At 41.7% G+C, this 22678-nt stretch overlaps 1 long non-coding RNA gene across 1 annotated transcript in view; it reads right to left on the reverse strand.

Moving 5' to 3' along the window:
- Positions 1–15500, reverse strand: part of LOC110362182 (uncharacterized) — a 95459-nt gene extending 79959 nt beyond the window's left edge. Inside the window, exons 1-2 of the long non-coding RNA XR_002419285.2 lie at positions 15360–15500; positions 3107–3172 (exon numbers count right to left, since the gene is read on the reverse strand). This is a non-coding gene — a long non-coding RNA (uncharacterized LOC110362182). The remainder of the gene's footprint in view (positions 1–3106; positions 3173–15359) is intronic.
- Between the last annotated feature and the right edge of the window lie 7178 nt (positions 15501–22678).

The following is a 22678-nucleotide window of genomic DNA, read 5'->3' on the forward strand; positions in this document are numbered from 1 at the left end:
TGAGATTGTGATGCTGAAATGGTGAGAAAGACAAGGGTTCACAAGCTGCAAGGGCAGGCTCTGTCAGCATCTGGCTCTCCTGTTCCCAGATGTTGAGACAAAGGTGTGCAGAGATCCATCAGGAAGAGAATGCCATAACCACCATCCAAGTATATGAAGGAAATTCCAATGTTACCAGATTATCTTATATAGCAGAAATTGTCTCAGCTGCTATATCTTCACAGAAAAGGAACAGTGATCTTTGTACTAAAAAAAAAGTCAACGTTTTTTAATTCGAGAAAGAACCTTCCAAATAACAGTACAGATGGCAACACATAATATGTTGGCAGGTATTATAAGGCTCTTTTCTTACTGCTTGTAACATTTGCCATCCTTTTGTCTGGGAAGAACTGACCGGAACAAATCACAGAGCCTTACAGAGAGTTCTGGTGCTCACCAACAACTTTTCCAAGGTGCCTCAGACCCAAGTACTTGTTTTTCAGATAGCAGATGCTTAAATGTGCCCATTGTGGAGTGTATTTATGAGTAACTACCAGGCTACATAACAAATATGTACATATTTTGCATCAAGAGGGAAAGTAAACACAGCGATTCTGCGAGATATCAGCTTGCATGGTAACACGGAACAGACTTCACGTGGCCAAAACTGTCCAGGGCAAGAGCTGGATCCCACGGGTGTATCCACAGTGCAGTGCTTGCAAGGTAAAAATACCTGCGATCTCAAGTCATGCCTCGTGATAGAACCGAGTTTTCTCTGAAATTACATGCATGAAAGTGTTGGAAAGTAAAATACGGGAAAGCAAAATGTGCGGTTCCAGCCACCTGGATGATAAAGGAAGATCAATACTAACATGACCATCTGGACAATCAAAGACATAATATTAACATGATAATACATAAAGGGCCTTGGACAGATTCTTTTGAAGTACGTTTCTCATAATTGTAAAAAGTTATAGCCCAGACTTGTGAGAATGGTATCTCGGGCCGGATAACCGCCCCCAAGTACATGGGATGTGTGAATGTCCTTGGGCCTGGGCTGTGAATGAGTGGGAATGTAACTGAAACAAACATAACATGAGTGTGGTGTGTTTTTAATAACAATTATTGGAAAAACATCTTATGTAACATCTTAGTCCAGGCCCATACCTGTAAATCCTATAAATTGTCACTGGCTAATAAAGAGAGGGTCTCAGCCTGGCTCAGCTCTCTGCTCGGCCTGGCTCTGTGCTCCTTCCTGAACAAGATCTCTGACTGTACATGCATCTCTGTCTGCGTCCCGGTACGCGACATTTCTAATCGCCTCGTGAAAGGGTACGGCAATAAAAGGCAAAGTTGAATAAAGTTGTAAAGAGCCGGAGCTAGCTACAGCCTGCCTTTGGAACATGCATCCCTCCTGCTACAAGCTGGCAAGCGAACGTCTCTCCCGGCGTGAGGCACCACGTGCACGGTTTGCACTGCTGGGCTTTCCTGGAATAGCTCGGGACACAGTCAGGTGGGGGCATTGGCAAAGGAAGAGAGCAAAGAGGTCACATTCACAGGAATTCCAAACTATCTTGAATTCTCTTTAAAAACACTGTCAGTCTATATTCCTGGAACTGGCCCTGATAGCGAGAGAAGAAAAAGGTAGCATACAAGCCACTTCTGATATTTTCAAATAACTCTTCTTTACCATGGCATAAAGCATCCCCCTTCATCACAGCAGACAGCACAAGGATTTTGTCCTTTCACATGGTGGAACTAGGGAAACATAAATTTAAGGAGCTGATCTAGCCTCCTGACGCAAGATTTCCCCATTACTTAGTGGGATCACTGCTGAATCCTCGTTTCCTACTATATGCAGTTCAGATATTGTATAACATTTAATCACACATTACCTTGGTAATATATGTTTGCAATAACTACCCATTTTCTTTTTTATGAAAATGTATTTTTTAGTGATAATGAAGAGATATCATGACTAAAAAAATAATGTAATTTAGATCTAAACATACAATATTTAATAAACAGTGTTACAGCTATCTGCAATTCACCCATTATACCAACTCAACCTTTTGGTTTTCATACGATCATCATTTCTCAAAGGCAAGTGCAGAGGGAGAAGGTGGTTCCCTGGAGGGTCTCCTCATTTTCACAAGGAGCTAGTATCTTTCTTTGAGGATAATATGAACAACACAAACAGTTCATTTTAGAGAAATTTTACTTTAAAACCATCACCTCTTCTCTTATCACAATAGGCCCTGCTCAAAAATTGTGTCCCCGTCTTTCTTGTGGGCCCCTTTTAAGCACTGAAAGGTGCACTAAGGTCTCCCCGGAGCTTCTCTTCTGCAGCTGAACACCCCAACTCCCTCAGCCTGTCCCCCAGCAGAGCTGTTCCAGCCTCGGGTCATTCCTGGGGCTCCTCTGGCCACCCCTGAAGACAAAAGGAATTTTCAAACCAAACCACGTTACCATTAATCCCAAAGTACAAACTCTTTCATGTCTGTTTCAGTTCTTGAGCAAATTCACCTTTTGTTCTAAACATAATTTTTGAATGCAGCTACAACACCAGAAGGCTCCATACAGAAAGATATTCTAACCCAGAAGGGTTGAAATCCTGTTTATTACTTTACCTCTTCCATCAGCTTCTGTTTGGATAAAGTGCAGAGACCAAAGTGAGAATTTCTTAATCACAGTAGGGAATAGATAAGTTTAGAAACAGCTGATTATGCATTTCCACAAAGAGAGGAACCTAAAACCAGTCAAGGTATTTAGCAGATGGACTTTCAAAACCAAAGGGTACCTGCATACGAAAGCAGGCAGCTTAACATTCACTCAGCTAAACGTGAGAGACTACAACAAAAGTAACTCTGCCAATGGATCATTTGAACACAAAGAACACTGGAGCAAATTTAAGTGCAGTAATAACTGGAATTAAATCTAGAACCTGTGTTTGAATGAGCTCCAAGGTTTGCATCATCAGCTGCTGTTTAAAGTGGTTTCCATGTTATTCTTTGAAGCTATGTCTTACCATCAGTAATTAAAACACACAAATAACCAAAACCGGATTGTTGTTCTTCCCTGTTCTCTACACATCAAGCATCCGTTGCCATTGCCCAGGCACACTTACCATTGCCACAGCGGAAGCCAGTGCACACGACTCCAGTCCCAGTTCCCTTGCGGCAGCACTTCAGCCCTGCCAGACAAAAGTATAAGGATGCACAAGTTAGAACATATCACACAAGAGATTTCCTTTTAGCATGCATGAATGCCTCTAATTTTCTCCTTCCCCATGCCCTAATTTCTTATCAAGGAAAAACATTAATAGTGACCAACATTGCAGTTTCAGTCCAGGTATCAAGAAAATGCTCTTTCCAGTACAAATATGTAACATATTTTCAACTTATAAAACCTTACAATTCAAGGATCTCCTTCATGAAGTTTCATCATATTTAAAGAACTGAACTGATAACAGAACCCATAAAGTCACAGCAACATGTTTGTGATGGAATCACAAATCTGATTTGTGATGTGCTGTAATAAGGCACATCGCCCATGCTGAGGTGGAGCTGCAAGCGTCTTTAGTAACTGTTTGTAAAGGAGACAAAAATAGACCTTCTAGAGCCATCACTGAAGGAAAATAAAAAGCTTTCCAACTTCAGAAAGGAAGAAACAATTAATTATTCCATTTTCTGAAATACCGAAAATATCAAACCAGTGTAGTCCCTGGTGACTGTAATTCTTCATGTCAGAATTCAGAATCACATCACGCGTTTGGTGTTTGTTGACTTTGAATAAATGAGGTTTCTTTCTTCTTCTGGAATCTGGGAAGCAGACTCTATTCATGTGCTTTGTTCCGATCCCCATTTTTGGCTGGCACAACTTAAATAGCGCATTTCTCACTGAAAAGCTCCTTCGTGATGACGAGGAAGAAAGTTGCGGTTTTTCTTTCTATTTTTCAGGTCTCCTTATGCTTATTTAATGAAGCATAAATATGGATGGCACCTTCATCCTTGCATCACTTGAAAACATACAAAAATACATTCAGCTGCAAAAGCACCTCTTCCTTAACCAGGCTTTAAATAGTTCCCTTGGTTTTCATCATTATAGAAATGTATTCTTCATGCATGTGGGCCACTCCATCTCCAAAAATCTGTACACATAAGTTTATCACACTGATTCCAGAAAATGTACAAGGGAAAACATATGTAGCAGTTAGAACACAAAAACCCTTTCATGTAGTAAAGACACAGATATTATTTTCTATTATTTCATTTTCACTTCTCATTAGAAGAGTGCCCAGTATGAATTTTATATGTTGTTCTTTCCTCTTTAACCATAGCTAGCTCTGCCGCCTGGGCCCACATGCGATCTGCCACACCTAACAGATCCGGCCACTGACACCCTGCCTGGGCCTGTTGCCAGGGGACATGGAAAGCATTCCTTGTCATCCTCGCAGAAATATTATGCACAGTGTTTTACCAAAGAACATTCCTGTTCATCCACTTCAGTATCGCTGGATGCTGCACACCGACTTGTAACATTCCCCTGCTCCTGCTCCACCTCCTGCTTGCTATGTAACTCTCCTTTCAGCTCACTCCTGCCCTTTGCCTTTTCTATTGCTTGCTTAGTGTTGGCTTTTTGTCCTTTTTTAGGCTCGTTTCCCCAGGCGTCCTGGAGGTGCAGAGCCAGCGGTGTAGAGCTGGAGGAGCAAGAAGAGACGTCTGCAGGCAAACCCTGACGTGTGCCTGCACACACACCTGGCTACACAACTTATCCAGATCAGCCTGGATAACATGGCAAATTTCACTAATATTGACCAGGCAAACCTATGCCCACATAGAACTTTTTAATTTTGTAGAGCCCTAGTTGCTTGTGATATTTAAGAGCAGTATTCATCAGCTACTTACTACCTGCTTACTAGCGGTGAGGGGCTCCCATGGCCAGCAGGTTCCTGAGCTCCAGCTGCCCTTTGGCTGCAGCCGCCCGTGTCTGCCCAGCCCAGCTGGTGCTAAGTGCCTGTTTTGTTAAATAGAGGAGGCGTGCATCATGCTCCCTAAACACGGTTTGCATTTGGACATATGAAACACCCAGTTGCATTTTAAAAATACCTCTTTGTAACACACTGTGATCTCTCTCTACTCTTTAAAAAAGGATCATAAATACAGTTATTAACAAAAGTGACTGAACTATAACATACAGACATTACAGGTTTTTAAAGAAAAATACACTGAAATTTAAACTTAAATTTACTGTTTGCAGGACCTCCTTATAGATCAGAGATGATACTTCATCTCTTACCACCACAGACTATGAAGAGTTTGGTACCTAAGCTGGTAAAACTGACATCGTGATTCCTAAATGGAAAAAAAAAAACAAACCAGATTCTACAAGCTAGAATTGAATCATCTTAGAATTATTTGCCCTCAGCAGAAAACTTCGGTTTCCACAGCAGTGAGGCAGTAATCTCAAGAAACATCCATGCATACTTTTATATCTGCATTAATATGTATCTGTGTGCATACATAACATTGCAGCTTGTTTGTGTGTGCAGACATATCGACACAGACCTCTATCTGTCACAAAGCTAGGTGGTGGCAATTGTGGAAATCCATATGTGCATCTTATTCTACATGTTCTTAGAATACATCTTTTACAAGTTTATATACCAAGACCATAGCAAAATTCTGCATTAAGTCATGCAAAGCGCACTACACTATAGTAATGCAATATGGAACTAGCTCCTTAGTATAAACCGTTTAGTTTTCAGTTCACACATTGATCCAACAAAGGGGCCCTATAAAAACTGTGTTATCAAATACTATTAAAGAAATCAGCAGCTTTTGTCATGTCTGTCAGGTTACAGCTGCAGAAACACATTGAAAATTGCCCCTGTCTGATAAAACATCAGGAAGCACACAAGCACGTCCCCACCTCTTAGAGGAGAAGAAGAAAACCAAGGCACAGCTCCTGTTTCCAGGTGCAAGGACAGGAACACAGGGAAATCGAAAATCTGGATAGGTGTGTACATACAAGCATACAGATAGGAACGTTACATTCCTGCCTTTCAGACTCAGACTTCTGGTTTTGCAACTTTTTTCCTTTGGAAGGATTAGAAAAGGGAGGTAAAGCAAACTACAAACTTTAATTTTCATCTGTTCGATTCACACCGGTATAAAGGTGTGCATAAATACCTAATAAATACCACTCAACCTTTTTGATTCTTAATATAGGCTCTTTTGTACCTAGTTCTTGAAACTATTATCTTTGTAGCACTACGTGCTTTTTCTAGAGTTTACAGAGTGCAAACTTTGCTGTGTGCCAGATTAGGAAACTGCTGCTACAATTATACGTTCTGATATCACCAAAAATGTAAATAAACGTTTGATAAGAGTCACACCATTTTCAGCAATACAGGCTGTACCGCAGCTCACACCAATAGAAAAGAAATTATTAACTGGAAAAGCAAGTTCTGTTCTAAATAAATAAAAATACATTTCGAGTGAGGGGGGTTTCATAAAAAATACAAAGCTACATTCATCTCGTGTGACTCTCAAGCCATAACCCACGTCTGGAGGCATATCCATATTTTAGCAAGCTTGTACTGTACTATGTAGAAGCATGAAGCTTCCAGTTTCATGATTTAATAGTGAAAGATTACATATTTAATAGTGAAATATATCCTGTGTTTCTGTTACAAAGTTCAGGAAGAGAAATGATTAGGAGATGGTGCTAAGCCACTGGCACACATCCCATCTGCCAAAGGCGCTCTGTTGATGGGTTATTGCTATTTCTCAGCATTCTGCCTGTGTTGGTGCCCTTTGGAGGTTCAGCACATGCGAACAGGCAGGACAGAGGCGGCACCGCGCAGCGTTGAGCCCCAACATGGGAACGAGCCCATTTGTTCTTTTTCACTCTTGGCTCAAAGTTATTATTACTCCAAGTAAGTGAATATTACAATATAACTGACTGAGATGATTCAAAGCAGCTGCCCCAAATCTTTTCTATGGAGAGATGTAAAGTACAGATACTTCAGTCTCTTATAATATTCTCCCTCACTTCTGCATTTAAAACCCTCATGAAATCACATGTAAAAATTGAGTGCCTTGCAAACTTCTCCTAAACAAAAGGAGCTCTGTCATTCCAGTAATATTTTTAGCAAGATACATGAAAACAATGAAATGTTGCTATTGTGACTGCCCAGCATCGCTCCAATCAGTGATTTAGGATCTGTAGCTAAAACGAAGGGAAGAATTTTCACCAGGAAGACACCACTGACCTCCTCCATGGGTATATTTACTACCCAGGAGATTCTCTAATTTGAGTGAAGAGATTTTAATCAATTTGATATATTTACTCATCTATTCAAAACGTAGAAAAATGGGAAGGCTGCTTATCAAGGTGCCCCCTTTCTTTAACGGAGGATATTTTGATCTCCCAAATTACCAGTTAAGTTACTCTCTTGTTTTCTGTCTCCTCATACAAGCAGCTTCATCTATATGTGCAAACAGCTCGGATTCCATTTTTCGTCATAAACTCATCAGTGAACAGGGCTCTCTCTGCTCTGCTTATTTTGTTCTCATCCAATGGTTGGCACAAGACAATCCTCGCAGCAAGGCTGGGAACGGAGAAGGGAAGGGGACGCTCCTCAAGCCCAGTGTGCCCCTGCCTTCTGCTCCCAGCTCAGCAGACGCTCCCGAAGGACAACGGCTTATGTCCTGGAAACAGCAACACCTAATTCGCCAAAACTGATGGGCTGGCACAATGCCAAACCAAAACCAAACCAAAACCACAACAAAACCCCACAAAATCCCCAAACAAACAAGCCAACCCACCACATCACCAAACTATTTTATTCTTCCGCCCTCCTCTCCAACTCTTCCACACAACACCCCTCTCTTTTCAGTTATGAACTCTCCTTTGTAGCTGTTAACTTTAAAATACTTTATTTTAAAACCCTGCACACAGAGTGTGCATGTTGAACGCCTTTCAGGATTAAAAACTACCATGTTGTACAAGTTCTAGTCTGCACTTCTTTGTCCATTTTCCTTTTGTGGTTGTAGAATTTTCAGCCATAATTCACCATACCCCTGCAGCTGCCAAGGAACCGCAATACTTTGCAGAAGCAGAGTTCTGTCTCTTTTTTCAGTTTCTTCCTGCAAAATTGTTAACTACAAAAGTGTAGTTTTCTAAAGAGTAACTCAAAATTATTTGCATGTTGTAGTTTTGCCTCCTGACCTGTGCTCCAATGCTTTCCAGAATAACTATTTACTTTTACTGCTGTGGAATACTACTGAAGCAAGTAAAGACTATTATTTAAATCACTTGGTGGTTATTATTCACGAGTTGTGTATGAGAGTACATTGGTCTTAAAAATAAATAGATTAAAAAAAGAAAAAAGATGATGAACGCACTACTGAGGAGCAGCTGTATCTCCAGCGGGCTCTCAAAGTCGCAGACGTGCTGGGTGAAAGGTCCACGTCGAGTGTTGCAGACGTAGCTCTTGGTTCTGATAAGTGTTTGCATATCAGGCATTTTTCTGAACTGCAATAAGGACCAATATTCAAACCCATGCAGCACTGAGCACACGCACAGTGGACCCAGCTTTGAGCAGCACGTTAGACGAGACGGTTCCTGAGGCCCCTTCCCATCTGTGAGCCCAGAGATTTGGCTACAAAACTCACACTGACTTCAACAGGAGTGGAGTTAATCAATGCTAATTATATCTCACCTGATTATCAGAACTGTTGAGCATCTTCTGGCTCTCCAACGAATTACAGAATCCCAGAGTGTCAGGGGTTGAAGGGCCCTGGAAAGCTCATCCAGTGCAATCCCCCCATGGAGCAGGAACACCCAGATGAGGTTACACAGGAAGGTGTCCAGGCGGGTTGGAATGTCTGCAGAGAAGGAGACTCCACAACCCCCCTGGGCAGCCTGGGCCAGGCTCTGCCACCCTCACTGGGAACAAGTTTCTTCTCATCTCTAAGTGGAACCTCTTGTGTTCCAGTTTGTACCCATTGCCCCTTGTCCTGTCACTGGTTGTCACCAGAAGAGCCTGGCTCCATCCTCCTGACACTCCCCTTTCCATATTGATCCCCAGGAATGAGTCCCCCCTCAGTCTCCTCTTGTCCAGCTCCAGAGCCCCAGCTCCCTCAGCCTTTCCTCACACGGGAGATGCTCCACTCCCTTCAGCATCTTGGTGGCTGCGCTGGACTCTCTCCAGCAGTTCCCTGTCCTGCTGGAACTGACATTAGTAAGAGCAACTTGTCACTTAGCACTTTTGAAAAGCAGACCACCTACCAATCCTCTTAGATACAAGTTATTTTTAAGTATTTGTTATTTAAAATATTGATCTCCATATAAATTCTCGTCAGAATATACATGGAAGTATCAGGATTTTATGCATGTGCTGTTTTCTATTTCTGGATTGAAATAATGTTTCCTGTCAGAAATATCTTGTCAGGTGTTTCCTGTGTCATTGCCATAGTTGAAAATAAGGGCACAGCTAAAACATCAGGAAAGAGTTTATCAAAACACACAGCTGAATTGTCTGCAGGAGACAACCTGGGCATCTTTTTTATTTTCCTATACTTTTCTACACCTGTATCTCTTGTTTGGTAAAAATATATCTGAGTAAAGTACTTCTTATCTTCCATTTTCCTCATATTCTCCCTCCTATTCTACACCACATAGTTATCATTTTTCTATATGCAGGGAGATTTTTCCGCCAGATCTCTGAGGCTGAACTTTTGCCTTTCTACAAAGAGGAAGATAAAATACAGAAAGGAAGGAGAGACGATAAAGATCCAATTAAGTTGTATTGAGTGAACAGGCAAACAGGTATTACTGAGCAGGAATCACCCCTCCAAAAAGTCATATATTCTTTTGATGACAATTAATTATACTTTTTGAAATATCGCCATTCTAGTACTCTAGACAACAGGCAAGAATATTTCATTTCAAAGAAAGGAGAACATGGCAACATCCGCTGTATAAGAGAATAACATAGATGAGAAAGCACATCTATGAAACATCATAGACAGCAAACTAACCCTGCAGCAGATTCTTCCAGCCAACCGAATATATAAAGGACGGGGTTTGAAGGATTTTTGCACTCACTCAAGCTAAAACATTCATGGGCCTGCAATATTAACACAGCACCACAGTGATTCCCAGAGACAGAGCCCTGGTGCCCGTCTGGGACGCTCCACTCCAAGCTGACACGTCCCATTACAGTCCCGTCGTATTTACACAGCAATGTGGGGCACTCCAAGGGCTCAGCTGCAATGTTGATCAAGTATCTGCTGTACGGTATCACAGAATCACAGAATCAGATTTCGTACACTACACAGCTTCAAAAGAGCTCCTCTAAAGTGTGAAAGAAGTGTACATTCTAGAAAACAGAGGAAGTGTTGTGGGACTGAGCTATCTTCAAAGGCTCCACCAGCAGAGCAAGAGCTCTGAGTTCACCGTTCAAGAAAAAATAGAGAGATCCTAAGAAGCCTTTTCATCCATGAGCCTGAAAATTCCACCACTGCTGTGGAGTCCATGTAAGCGAAAAATTATTCCTGAGACAAAATTCCTCCTGCTGAAGGACAACAGAGAACTCAGGGCCTCTGGCACACATGTAACAATTAAAATTGTGCCATTTAATTCTTTCTCTCTTCTTCCTTCTCCCTCTGCTATTTAACCCAACCCAGAAATTCTCATTACACCTACTGTTAAGAATAGTTACCCAACCTCAGTGGGCAGGATCTTGTAAATTGAGTATATTGCTTCTCCAAATAAAAAAGACATCTTGAATAAAATAACCAGATGCATAACTCATGCAAAAGCTCCCTGAAAGTTCTGGAAAAAGTGACTCACAAAATCCCTGGCTCTCTTTGTGTCACGCTTATGCTACAGTAATGCTACTTGTGGAGTCAAAGAGTTGGAGTCACCTCTGTGTTCATACAAAGAGTGTGTGGCAGAATGCAAATCCCCCTCTCTGCCCCTCCCTCCTTCGCTATGGAAGGAGCAGACACATCTCCCTCTCTCTGCTGCTTGAGCCTGACAGCTGCTTTTGTTTGGCCCCAGAGCCCCTGGCCAGGGCCGTTAAGAGACAGGAGAAGGGAGCGCAGAGGCACCAGGGAGCCGCTGGGTGCCCGGGCCAGTGTGGGGGATGTTTGGAAGCGCCAGGGGCACCCACAGCCAGTGTGGGGGTGCAGAGAAGCTTCTGGAATGCCCACAGTCAGATCTGATCGGGCTGTAAAAACGGGATTCCCGTCGAGATTCCGCCCCTTGCGCGGATCTCGTGGAGCACGAGCTGAGCCGCTGCCGCCAGGAGCCACTGCCCCCCCGGGACGGAGACTCCGCTTGCCTTGCCGCCACGGTGTGAGGAAAAGTAACCCTCGCGGGATTGCGAGTGTATCTGCTTTCCGTGCACATTTGCATGTGCATTTATACTTTCCGTGCGCATTTGCACGTGTATTTATACTTTCCGTGCACATTTGCATGCGTACTTCCCGTGCTCAATATGAGCACGTGTACAAATTAATCCTCACAGAATCGTGGGTGTATTTTCCTCCCGTGCTTCCACATAAGCACGTGTAATATTCCATGCACATTTGCACGTGTATTTCTCCTCGCAGGATTGCGAGTGTATTATAAATTTCCCCTCGCAGGATGGCGAGTGTACACTTTCCGTACTCAGTACGAGTACGTGTGTCCCTTTACAATAACCCCACACCGTGTTCAGGCAGGTGTGGACTCTGCCCGGACTCAGGGGCGGCTCCGGCATTGTTCTGGTGGAGCCACGTGCATGCACTCTGGGGAACTCCTGTTGTATTAGTTGCTGACCCTTCATAATTTTCCTCAACCGATATCCGAACCTGTATTCAAGTCACTTTTGGAGTGCTCAACCCTGTTTCTCACCAGTGTAATACAAGTTGTTTTGGACCCTGTTGTCCCTTAAACTAACCTGGGGGGGCCTCCATGGCAGAAGGTGTTCCCGATGGGCACGGACAGCCCTGGGGATCCTGCACACAGCACAGCAGGCACTACTCAGCTACGTGTTCATCGCAGGTACAGCCTGGCTGCACAAAAAGGCTGCTCCACAATATATAAGGCTCATCTTAAATTGTTTATGAGTACGTTTCACCTTAGCTTGGATATGGAGTTACACAGATTACCTACATTCAGATTAAGAGTTCTTTGCCTCTGTTAGTTTCCACAGGATTTCAGGAATAATCTATGTGTGAACAAGTTGAAATTGGGAGCGAAACTGAAATATAACTCCACATAAGCACATACAGTCAGACCCCAAATATATGGGACTTCTACATCTGAGTCCCAACATGAAATGAACTTCCTATTTAATTTACAGGTGAATAAGCAAGCTGCTTCACTCCAGTTAAATAAATTGTTATGTTCCAAGACACCATCTTCAAGTACTTTGTCTTCTTTCAATGCTACAGCCTGATAAGTCCAAGATAGCTGCAAAGCACCTAGATGTATATTTTTCTTAGCCGGATTATCAGAGTTGATTTTTCCTACCCATGAACTTTGAGTATCAACTGTATCAACTTCAGCTGAGCCCACAGATACTAATGTTACTCATATGTTTGGGTGCCACAGTGAGAGGCAACCTAGTGCCTCTATTTTGGTGTCTGTTTACTGGATACATAATTACAAGCAATAAGTACATGCATCCTTCTTAGAAAACCACCTTTCACACTTTATTATCACGTATTAAAGCCTACTGCTGGCTTGATTGAAGTGTGTAGGCTGCACCGTACTTACCTGCAAATAAAGCACCTTCATTTGGTTCTAAAGGCCCTTCAGCAGCTCTCCCTGTTATTACATGCCTCCTTTTCATATTATGGATTTCACACACTTTGCTGCTTTTGTGTTTCACTTAAAATCTTGTTTATTGGCGGCACAAAAGTAAAGCCTGACTAGTAATGTCTGCCTTTTTCTTTTTGTGCTTTCCCTCATGGGATGCAATTCAACTCAAACTGTTGATGTGAATTATTCATTTCTGAAAACCTTTCACGTACGCCTGAACCAAGCAGGTTCTTACATTTTCTACCCTTGGAAGGAGGGGAGGAACCAGATTACAGGGGTTCCATCCTTTGATATATATGATTTAATGACAGAATATATGTAACCATATATTTTAAGCAGATAGTGTTGAAGTTATAAACCGTATCCAGACAGACAACTGTGCCTGGCCAAAATCTATTTTCTACCATGGGATCACAGGATCATTTCTCAAGACTTCTTCAAATGTAAGCTTGTTTTTACAAACTAAACACTGTTACACCTCAAAAGTCTCAAGACAAACACGTAACAAAGTACCGTAGGTAAACCAAGATATCTGTATGGTTACTTTTGTTTAACATAAATTAAAAATGCATGGATTTGGGACATATTGTTTACACCTACATGGTGCCTACAGTATTTTAATTTCTTTGAAAAATAAGTCATTCACTTCACCTGCTTTCAGAAATAGATAATTAAAGAGGCAGCTCTAGTAAGTTTTCTAATATCTAACTCTGTAACAAAGTTTTTATCCACAGACTGCAAACTCAGTAACTGTATGTCTCCCTTGTCTGTGTAATGTTCATAAAAGCAATAATTTTCTTTAGTCCTATTTTAAAAATGAGATAGGTCAGCTCACTATAACAAAAAACACATTAGAGCTTAAGATTACGTGAAAACATAGTTATCATCGGCTATCAACTATTTCCTTCGGCTTTCCCATTTCAGTAAGACGTTTGCCACAGGAAAGAAGGAGGTGGACAGTCAGCATTGCTGGAATTAGGTGTTTGAGGGGTTTTTTCCAAAATTGCCCTCTGTTAGGTAAACAAACTGAAAGACTGCTAGATGATCTAGTGTTATCCTCAGGTTCTCCAGCAGTGGATATGGCTTACATATCAGCTTATATATATCCATACGCACACAAGCCCCAAACGATGAGGATTCGGTTGTGCATGTGTATTTCTGCAAGGTTCAGTCCAATGCAGGTTACCGAGTTCTGATTGCCTGTTTTGGAAGTTAGAAAACTTTGCTTTCCATGTCAGTTTTGCAAGGAAATAAATTCCGCAGATGCATGGCAGCCTGTCAGTTCTCATCCTCTCCCTCTTAACTTTTGAATGAATTGGCTAATTTTGATCAAATTTGACAAAAGGACCTGGTCTCAAATACGTGAAGTTCCAACAAGTTTCCATGAGAACCGACAGTTGAGTAGGAGATGAAGACTGACATGAGTCTTCCCAGTGAGGAAAATATTGCTGTGTAAGCTCAGCAATTATCTATTACGCTTGACATACCCGCAAGTGGATCATTGTGTATATATCAGCCACACAATCCACTTGCATGTAATTCGGAAGCAATCACAGGTCTTGTGTTTCTCAGCCAGCCCCGAGGTGGGGAGCAGAGGAGTGCTTGGTGATGTGTTTTGCCATCACCCGAGAAGCTAGATTTTAGCAATGACAAGAAAATGAAGCAGGGAGCTGTATTTTGCTTGGACAGAATCTCATCTGAACCCAAGCTTCAATAAATACACTGTAATCAGATGAAGGTATTAAAGTTTGCAACCTGGTTTTAATCATTAACCCACTATAACCCAAAACAATAAAAACCAGGAAAAGATCAGAAAATGTCAGGCTTACTGTGATTAACAATGTTGCAAACAGGTTTCCATTTGTATTCTCCAGTGCTAATTCAACTAGGCCAGTATCCCTGAGCGCTCCTGAATCTTTGCACACAATCACCACTCCATCTAGGAGCCCACAGTAATTACAGAACCACAGAATGTCAGGGGTTGAAGGGCCCTGGAAAGCTCATCCAGTGCAATCCCCCCATGGAGCAGGAACACCCAGATGAGGTTACACAGGAAGGTGTCCAGGCGGGTTGGAATGTCTGCACAGAAGGAGACTCCACAACCTCCCTGGGCAGCCTGGGCCAGGCTCTGCCACCCTCACCAGGAAGAACTTTCTTCTCGTCTTTAAGTGGAACCTCTTGTGTTCCAGTCTGTACCCATTGCCCCTTGTTCTGTCACTGGTTGTCACCAGAAGAGCCTGGCTCCATCCTCCTGACACTCCCCCTTTCCATATTGATCCCCAGGAATGAGTCCCCCCTCAGTCTCCTCTTGTCCAGCTCCAGAGCCCCAGCTCCCTCAGCCTTTCCTCACATGGGAGATGCTCCACTCCCTTCAGCATCTTGGTGGCTGGCATAAGTTGGCATTCCCCAACTTATACCCTTTCTAGCTGGCTCCACACAAGCTCCATTCGTAATTATACAGTCGGCACTTGGATTGTCAGGGATATATCCCAGGTTGTTATCACCTCAATAACTTCATTCTCTAAGATTCTTAGTATGTTGTGGAAAAGCTCTTTTACCTTTCCAGGTACCTGTCCAGATGATCCTTGGCCCACATTTAACAGAGAGAATCACAACGCTGCACCATCTTTGCTTCTGTTCGGTTCTGCTGATGCCAGCCCTGGCTCTCCAGTTTCCAACGTTTCTTTCCTGTGGCCTCAACCAGCCCCGCCAGCGCCACATCAGGAACAAAAACAAGCCCGGCTCTCCACCCTTTCTCCTGGTTTCTTCCCCTGCTTATTCAGGAAAAGGATTACGTCACCTTTTCATGCAAAGGCATCACACCAGAACCTCACGTTCTGTGGTCTTTCTACTATGAATCCTTGATCTCCTCCAGTCACTGCTTTCAGCAACAGTTTTCCATTCTGTTGATGAAATCCTTTACTTACATGTGCTCTCACCTAATAAACACTCCAGAACTGGAGGCCCATCAATGTTACTGAAAATACTTGTCTGAATTATCATTTAAGCAATTGTATTCCTCCCTCATCCAGATGTTACAGAGCATAAATGATAAGGAATCATTCCAAAGAAATCTGCATTGCAGTCATCATCAAAGAGAGTAAATAAAAAAAGGCTGATAGGAGACCACGCACTAGGCAAATCACTGAGATCTTCATAGAGAAAGGTAATACATTTATTTTTCTTCTTCTTCTTTTTGTTTTTTTTTTACAATATAGCTTTTCTTCTAGATTCAGAGGCCTTCATGTTAAATTCAATACTTTTAGCACCCACACGACCATCTAGAATTTAATTGCAGCAGTTCCTTAGCACCTGAGTAAGAAAGCAATGATAGATCACTGTGATTCTCCTGTCCTTGTACAGTAATCAAAGAATCATTTACTAATAGACTGAATGGCTTCCAAAAGCAGAAATCACACAGCTCCATCTTGTGGAAGATATAATTCCTTGTGTAATGTCATAGCTCATCGACTTCTGCCTTTGTTAACAATTAGCTTTAGATGGTTTTACTTCAAGGGTTTAGGAACTGTGGATATTTTCTTTAATGTGTAATTTACATAGCTTCATCAAGAGCAGGAACACCTGCCCAGTCTTTACATACATATATATCCTTCTGTTTCGTTTTATTTTCCCGTAACATTCTACCAAACGTGCCCATACTTCAACAGCTCGTGTTTCTACCAAGTGGTGCAGAATCAGCTACTTCATTTTATTCTTTCTGTCCTCTTTCTTGGTTCTGTAAAAGCCTGAACATCTTACATAAGTGTCCTCAGTGAACATGTCATAGATTAGCACTAAAAATCTTTGATTATCAGCCTGGTGGTACCTCATAGCAGGAAGCATTTGCAAGCCAGTTCAGGTGGCACAAAAGCACAGGGCAGCAGTTTGTCTCATCCACATAAATCAACCGAGAACTCCGATCTGAAATGTTTCCATAATGTAATGCTACTAAAATTTAATTTAACGAAAATTTAATGAAATATAACAAGGGAAAGTGTAGAGTCTTGTACCTGGGCAGGAACAACCCCAGGTTCCAGTATAAGTTGGGGAATGACCTATTAGAGAGCAGTGTAGGGGAAGGGGACCTGGGGGTCCTGGGGACAGCAGGGTGACCACGAGCCAGCACTGGGCCCTTGTGGCCAGGAAGGCCAATGGTACCTGGGGTGGGTTAGAAGGGGGTGGTCAGTAGGTCAGAGAGGTTCTCCTGCCCCTCTGCTCTGCCCTGGGGAGACCACACCTGGAATATTGTGTCCAGTTGTGGCCCCTCAGTTCCAGCAGGACAGGGAACTGCTGGAGAGAGTCCAGCGCAGCCACCGAGATGCTGAAGGGAGTGGAGCATCTCCCGTGTGAGGAAAGGCTGAGGGAGCTGGGGCTCTGGAGCTGGACAAGAGGAGACTGAGGGGGGACTCATTCCTGGGGATCAAGATGGAAAGGGGGAGTGTCAGGAGGATGGAGCCAGGCTCTTCTGGTGACAACCAGTGACAGGACAAGGGGCAATGGGTGCAAACTGGAACACAAGAGGTTCCACTTAAAGATGAGAAGAAAGTTCTTCCCAGTGAGGGTGGCAGAGCCTGGCCCAGGCTGCCCAGGGGGGTTGTGGAGTCTCCTTCTGTGCAGACATTCCAACCCGCCTGGACACCTTCCTGTGTAACCTCATCTGGGTGTTCCTGCTCCATGGGGGGATTGCACTGGATGAGCTTGCCAGGGCCCTTGCAACCCCTGATATTCTGTGATTCTGTGAAAATAAACCAAGTCGTAGCAACTTTTACCTCAGATGAACGAGGTAGCCACAACCATTATGAAACCACAACATTATGAAAAATGTCTTCCTGGAGGCCGGAGACAACTGTGGGATTGATCTTCATCCCTTTGTCACAGTGTCATTGTCTGTGAGAGCCTGGGAAAGGCCTGCCCGTCAGAACGAACCCATTCCACCCTCCTGTGTTAGATCAGCGCTGCAAGGACACAGAGCAAATGCACATGGATCATTATTCTTTGTACCTCTCTCCAGCCACTTTAGATAATGATGGCGCCATTTACTGTAAAAGGCAGATTGCAAATGTAAGATGATATCAGGAACGCAAACTTAGACTTTTAGAGAGACAAAACGCCACTAAGAATTTGTAAATTTCTGAGCAATATGGGCCTCTTTTAACAATGGCAATTATTCATCCCCTTGTGTTTTAATATTTATCCATCAACTGTCATTAAACGTTACTTTTATGGGAACAAAGATAAAAGCAACTTTTAAAAAAATCCACTGTGCTCCAACAAATATATACTCTGTCCCCACGTAGTTATTATTTCCTTCATCCGTGACTTTATTGGCAATTATTCACCAAGTTTTACACTTTCTTTTCATTCACCGTTCAGTACATACAGTGACCAGGTCATCACCATCACGTTTGAGAATGTGATGGAAAAGGAATTTTAACAAAAGATCCAAATGTTACAAAACTCTGTATTTAACACCAACAAGTCTCAAAGATAGGACCCAAAGACTTACTACAAATGTAATGGTAATAAAAATTGCTGAATAGAGGATAATCAACTTGGAAATGAAAAATCATAAATCATTCAATGATATAGTATTTATACATAAATTGCTATGCCATGCTATCAAGAAAACTCTTCTATTTTTGGCTATACACTTAGGGAAAGCATATTAAAACATGTCTATCCACAGAGGTCGGCAAACAAATCCATCAAGAAGAAAGTTCCCTGGTCTTCAGTGTGTATTTCATGGTAAAGACTTCACAACACATTTTGATGCTTGGAGAAGAAGGCATTTTTCATAAGTTGCAGTCTAATGTAATACTTCTCGATCAGATTACCCCAGCCCACATCCACTGACGCTTTCGGAAAAAGCAGCGAGTAACGTGACTCGTGGGACTCTTCGTGGGTGACTCCTGGAACATATTTCCCATTAATTTACAACTGAAGTGCGTGAGTGGTCACAAATGACCACAAACATTCCCTCGAGTCTTCTAATTTAATTAGAAGGATAAATGATCTTAAGTATTTTCATCTGTTTTAATTAATTTTAAATTAATTTTCAGTGTGAGAGCCAGAAGCCCTAAGAGAAAAAGAACAGATTTATGCGCAGGGGCTTCTGCTGATCTTCAGATACACCAGATCTGCATGATGAATTTCAACATGATAACCAAAACCGGCTGCTTATTAAAATACTGGTGCGGACAACAGCCAGAGGCTGTCTGAATGAACACATATAGGCAAAAAAATGCAGTAGAGAAAAATCTCCTAAAAATCACTCGAAATCTGTATTTTTAGCTAACATGCCAAGACTCTTGGGGGAAAAACCAGAATGGTGCCGTGATTCCTTCTATACAAAGCATATTCCATCCCCTGGTGAGATGATTTGTCACCACTTCACCCCTCTGGATTCCCCTTCCATTCTGAGAACCATTTTGGCAGGTCCTCTCCTCTGGTAGACGTCAAAGTAGTAACTCCAGATATGACCGACAAGAAAAACACCTCATCTCCTCTGCTGACATTCTTCTACCGTAAGAAATTTCAGGAACAGTATCGATTTGATTTCTTTTTACTAAGTCTTAATGTAATTTTTGTTTCTCGGAGAAGTACTGGTATTACTCTGAAACACTGAAAACCAAAATCTACCGAAAGTATGAAAAAAAGAAGCAAAGAAAAAGATTTTCCAAGGTTGATATCCCACCAATATCTGTCAATCCTGAAAAGAAACAGCTGCCTCTGAACGTAGGTGGATGCAATAAAATACTTCAGCCTCTGTATCCAGTTGGTCTTTGGACCATGATCCACAATCTGCCAATTGCTGCCAATTAGCGCCAGTCACGGCAGGTTTTTCTGGGATATGGACACCTACGCAAAAGAAATTGGGCTGATATTAGCAATTTACTTTGCATCTGTATCTAAAGAACTTTTGTATGACTTTGTAACCTTCAGTTACTACCAAGATTAGCCAGGCTGAAATATTAATCTATAGATATGAAAAGCGTTTTTCCCTCATAAACCAAGCTCCATTGTGAAGCTGATGGCTTTTCAAGCAAGTGCCCATAGACTACTGCCACAAAGATAACTCGTTCAATAGGAATACAATTATTCGATTCCCCAAAAGTAGGGGATTAAAAATGATGTTAATTAGGATAAATATTAAGAAAGTATTAAAACATTATTAAAAAACAAATCAAACAACAAAAGAGTTGCTGAATATTACCAATGCTACAAATACTACTTTGCAGTAATACTCTGTGTTACGTACGGTGCTAAGAAGATGCATAGTTGTGCACTGGCTGCCAGTAGTAGTCTGGTGCATTTAATCACACTTAACCCTATGTATTTTCATTACTTCGATGCATACCATTAAAACTCAAATGCTGTCAAAACATGGGATTAGAAATAATTTACTATTTCCTATTTTAGATTGAAAAATCTATGGCTGAACGTTACCTATGAGGCAGGTCACTCTAGTTAAAGACAGGACAAAGCACAGTACAAACATTCCTGAACCTGCTGTGTTTCCCAGTCATTCATTTATCTGTTCCTTTGCCAACACACCTGTATTCTGAAGAAGGCACTGAAAACGTAATCCCAAATTCCCTGGTAGCCTACATGGGAGACCTGACTGCAGGAGGAATCAAATGTCAGACTTAGGGCGGAGAGAATTAAAATTAAAATGCCTAGAAGACCTGCAGGTAAATCATTTTAATATGAAGGCTCTTGTATTATCATGCATTATTATGAGTATGTTTCTTTGGATTCTAAAGTACTTTAACCAATGTTCAAGGGTTTTTAAGAACATCATTATATACCTTTGTAACAGGATTATGAACCTTTCCAATGGGGTCATTTAGTAATGTTTCAAAGGCTAAAAGGTTAGATCAGGACATATGTTCCAAATCTCTTTAAAATATTTCAAAATCAGAAGCCCTGCCCAATATGCATTGCCACATTCACAGCGCTAGCATTCTTTGTGAATTTTACTCGTATCTTTATTTATATATATATATATATATATAAAAAACTGTTCTCCCTCCCCACTGTTTTCCTATGATGAAGACATCTGCACAACTTTACCCAAAAGAATTTAAATAAAATTAAAATAAAGCTACAAAAAATAAAGCTACATATACTAAAGATTGAACTAATTAGTTTAACTTAATTTAGTGAGCAACAGTGTTGAATGATTTAAAAAAACCCCTTAAGTTACGGTTGATCACCTCTATGGCAGTTTTGTAACTACCCCTTATGAGGAGTTTTCCTTTCATTCGAGGAACAAGAAAAATCAAAGCTGAATCAAGAGGGGCTTTACAGACTTGTAAAAGCATCTTACAGTTGCATCTTCCGTTTTCTAAATTCGTGTACAGTGGGTCACTCAGTATTTGGCACAGGTAAGTTTATTTAGTGTTCAGGTATATATACGTGGAAACTAACTGATAATGTGAGTTCTCAAATGAAGCTGATATTGCACTTACTAAAGACAATGTTAGTGATACTGTGTTTTATAAGATAAGTAAATTCAGAAACCTATAACACACGAACTCAACTCCCAAGTCCAGAAATCAAATGTGTGCTTGGTTTAAACGGAAAGCTTGACATTGAATTAAGAATATTTATACAGTCTATTAAACACTGAAAAAAGGCCAAAAGTTTTTTAAAAAAATAGAATTATCAAGCCTGGACTGTCACTTCTACATTCTACATTCTAGAACTCATGATCTATGTGAGAGACTGGAAGAAGGTGGGTGCTCTTAACATTATTCCAGATAATCTTCAAAATAATCTATATTTCAGACAGCTTTTGACTGTTCAGCAATATCATAAATGATTAAGTAAAGATATAAGATGTTAATGAGTTGCAATAATTTTAAATCCAGTTTTCAATATCCTCTAACAGAAAGGCTAGGAGTAGTTGGCAACACAACATTGCAGGAAGGATCTATACGTGGTTCTCTAAATACTGACATGAGGGTTCTATTAAGAGCCTCATATGAGGAAAACGCTTTCCAATTTTATTTTTTCCGTTCCTTAACTGCACACATTCCAACAGAAAAATTCCCTCTCATTAATGTTCACCACTTCCCAATACAAAAATACAGAGATTTACGTACAACTGAGGACCCATTAAAATGCAAAGCAAAATAACTGAATGAAGTCTCATTTCCTTTGCAACTCCATACTAACTAAGGACAAATTTGGGAGGCTAATAAAGCATTCCTGTCGGTATCAAACAGCACATGAAAAAAGAATTGCCTCAGATGTACGTGAAGTGCTGGGGTGCAGCAATCAGAACTGAGTCAACATGGCAGCACAGCTGAATGTTGGATGAGCCAAAGGGAAAATCAGGGATGTTCTCAATTGCCTCTCTTGGGGGAAACAGTCCTTTGGCACCCGTGTCAGCCTGCGGGCTGGCAGAGCAGAGACTCTTCTGTACGGTGCTACATGAAGCTTAGGCTCAAACAAAATTTACTCTTTTTTCAATGTTTTGTACCGACAGAGGAAGGATGAGCAGGTTTATACACAGGGTGTGCAAAAAGCTTTCTAGTCAACAGAGGCGGCCAGGGAGGTGTCAGGAACACCAGGGCAGCCCCAAGGGCAAAGGTCTGTCTGACAGGCAGCTCTTGTGGATGCCTGGGCAAGAGTGAAAGCACAGCCACCGTATGGTGGGTCTTCCTGAGCTTAGGTCTTGGTATTTCATGGCTTTGGGTGTTTTATAACACCATTACTTTTTAAAAACCCACGTAAACTTCTAACATCAACTGTCTTCAACTTGAAAAGGGGGCTAGGAAGTTGAAGGAAGCAAGGCAAGAGGTCTGGAGCAGCAAAAAGGGGAGGTTACAAAGGGAAAGAATTCATGGGATAGGACGGCAAAGAACAAAAG

This window comes from Columba livia, chromosome 15 (assembly GCF_036013475.1).
Source record: "Columba livia isolate bColLiv1 breed racing homer chromosome 15, bColLiv1.pat.W.v2, whole genome shotgun sequence".
NCBI classification, from domain to species: Eukaryota; Metazoa; Chordata; class Aves; order Columbiformes; family Columbidae; genus Columba; species Columba livia.